Source organism: Piliocolobus tephrosceles, unplaced genomic scaffold (genome assembly GCF_002776525.5).
Source record: "Piliocolobus tephrosceles isolate RC106 unplaced genomic scaffold, ASM277652v3 unscaffolded_13574, whole genome shotgun sequence".
NCBI classification, from domain to species: domain Eukaryota; kingdom Metazoa; phylum Chordata; class Mammalia; order Primates; family Cercopithecidae; genus Piliocolobus; species Piliocolobus tephrosceles.
This window is the reverse complement of record NW_022294948.1, coordinates 1-2,812: the sequence shown is the minus strand read 5'-3', so window position 1 is coordinate 2,812 and position 2,812 is coordinate 1. Positions and strand designations below refer to the sequence as shown.

The 2,812-nt window shown below is 50.5% G+C and overlaps 1 long non-coding RNA gene across 1 annotated transcript; it reads left to right on the top strand.

Annotated features, from left to right (window-relative positions):
• The first annotated feature begins 441 nt into the window (after window positions 1-441).
• On the top strand, window positions 442-1,641 carry LOC113220798. The gene is made up of 3 exons (XR_003307520.1): window positions 442-480; window positions 587-634; window positions 795-1,641. It is a non-coding gene; the product is annotated as an uncharacterized LOC113220798 (long non-coding RNA).
• Window positions 1,642-2,812: the final 1,171 nt, after the last annotated feature.

Genomic DNA, 2,812 nt, shown 5'->3' with positions numbered 1-2,812 from the left:
GAGCTCAGGTAGGGAAGGGGTGAGGGGTGGGGTCTGGGTTTTCTTGTTCTACTGGGGGTTTCAAGCACCAGGTAGAAGTGTTCCCTGCCTCATTCCTGGGAAGCAGCATCCACACAGGGGCTAACCCAGCCTGGGACCCTGTGTGCCAGCACCTACTCTCTTGTGTAGCAATGTGACAATGAAGGACAATGTATCACCTTGATGATTATGGTATTGGGGTCCTGATTCCAGCATTCACGAGTCAGGGGAAGGTCCCTGCTAAGGACAGACCTTGGGAGGGCAGTTGGTCCAGGACACACAGCTGCTTTCCTCCTGTTCCCTGATCCTGCCCTGAGTCTGTAGTCATAGTTCTGGAAATTTCTCTTGGGTCCAAGACTAGGAGGTTCCTCTAAGATCTTATGGCCCTGCTTCCTCCCAGTCCCCTCACAGGACATTTTCTTCCCACAGGTGGAAAAGGAGGGAGCTACTTTCAGGCTGCGTGTAAGTGGTGGGGGTGGGAGTGTGGAGGAGCTCACCCACCCTGTAATTCCTCCTGTCCCACGTCTCCTGCGGGCTCTGACCAGCTCCTGTTTTTGTTCTACCCCAGCCAGCGACAGTGCCCAGGGATCTGATGTGTCTCTCATGGCTTGAAAAGGTGAGATTCTTGGCGTTGAGTAGGTTGGGGGGCAGAGAGGAAAGGCCTCCGTAACGGAGATTCTTTGATTGTAACGTTTCGAGTGTGTGATGGGCTGTATAGAGTGTCATACTTACCATGACTGACTTGAATTTTTTTGTTCATGACTTGTTTTCTGTAGCCTGAGACAATTGTCTTGTGTGGAACTGAGAAGCAGGATTTCTTTATGCCTCCCTTTTGAAGAGACTTTGGCATTTCTTCTGCAAAGGCATCTGAATGTGTCTGTGTCCCTGTTAGCATAATGTGAGGAGGTGGAGAGACAGCCCACCCCCGTGTCCACTGTGACCCCTGTTCCCACGCTGACCTGTGTTTCCTCCCCAGTCATCTGTCCTGTTCCAGAGAGGTGGGGCTGGATGTTTTCCATCTCAGTCTCAACTTTATGTGCACCGAGCTGCAACTTCTTACTTCCCTACGGAAGATAAAAATCTGAATATAAATTTGTTTTCTCAAATATCTGCTATGAGAGGTTGATGGACTAATTAAATAAATCAATTCCTAGAATTTGAGAGAGCAAATAAAGACCTGAGAACCTTCCAGAATCCACATGTTCACTGTGCTGAATCTGTTCCAGGTGGGGGTGGAGAAAGCTGTGAGGAGCCCAGTGTGGACTGGGCCTGTGCCTAGTTGCTGTTCAGTTCTTCATGGACTTTGTGTGGTCAGTGCTCGACTGGGTCACCTTCACTGCTCCACTGTCCTTGTCCCTTCGGTGGAAACTTGTCCAGTGGGAGCTGTGACCACAGAGGCTCAGACATTACCGAGGGCAGCCCCTGCACACGGGGGTCTCTGTGTATTCTGAGACAAATTTTCAGAGCCATTCACCTCCTGCCCTGCTTCTAGAGCTTCTGTTCTGCTCTGCTCTCCTGCCCTCTCTCCCTGCCCTGGTTCTAGTGATCTTGGTGCTGAATCCAATCCCAACTCATGAATCTATAAAGCGGAGTCTAATTTAGACTTATGTTTGTGAAATTGGACCCATTATCAAGGACTGTTTGTTCCTGAAGAGAGAACCTGGTTGTGTGCTGCAGTGTGCTGGGGTCGGGGGGATGGTGGGGTGTTGCTGTGGAAAGAGGGATGGGGGAGGGAGGGCACACAAGCAGCACTGCTGAGAAAAACAGAGGTGGCCTCTATCTCAGTGTGAGGGGACCTTGTGCTGTACCAGCCACAAAGCAGCATTTGGCCTAAGGCTATGTTAATAAAGATACTGCCTTTAGAATAGGGAGGTGCTCTACAGTGATGATTCATTCAACTGACCTTTGTCATTGGCCAGACGTGGGACAGAATGGTTCTGCATGTGGGGAACACCACTGAAGTAAAATCAGAACAGTCTCTGGTCTTTTGTAGCGTATGTTCCAGTGGGAAGAGGCAGGCGATGGATACGCTATAACCAGAGTAAGGAAGGAAAGTGCTAGAAGGTGGTAAGTGCTGTGAGGCAGGTGATCCAGGATGTGGGCAGTGGGGACAGGGAAGGTGGCTGTTGTGCTGGGTGGTCAGTGTGTGCCTTGTTGCAAAGGTGACTTGAGGAAGGATTTGAGGGACGTGAGGATGTCTGGGGAAGTTCTTTCCAGGCAGAGGATCCTCCAGTCCAAATGCACTATGGCAGCAAGGTGTCTGTGTTCCCAGAAGAACAAGGAGGACAGGAGGGCTGGACAGAGAGAAACTGAGGTGAGGTCAGAGGTGCGGCCAGAGCAGGTGGGCTTGAGGGGAATGGGGTTGGATCTGACCTTTACTCTGAGTGGGATGAAGAGCCAGAGAACAGTTTTGAGCAGAAGAGGGCCATGATATAACTTATGTTTTAAAAGGATCTCTGACTGCTGTGCTGAGAACAGAATTGAGAGGTGAGGGACGAGGGAGGCAGAGGGGAAAACTAGGAAGCCAGTGCAGTGTTTTAGGCTGGAGATGTCAGTTACCTTGACTGGGCTGTGAGCAGGGGAAATAGTGGGACGTGAGGGGATTCTGGATGCATTTGAAGATGAACTCACAGCATTTGTCAATGTATTGTATCTGTGGTGTGAGAAAGACGAATCAAGGACACCCATAGTTGTAAAATGAGTGAGTAGAAGGAAGAGTGGAGCTGCTGTCAGTAGAGATGGGGAGACTCTGGCAGGAGCATACTGAGGAGGGGGCATCACAGGCACTCAGTGG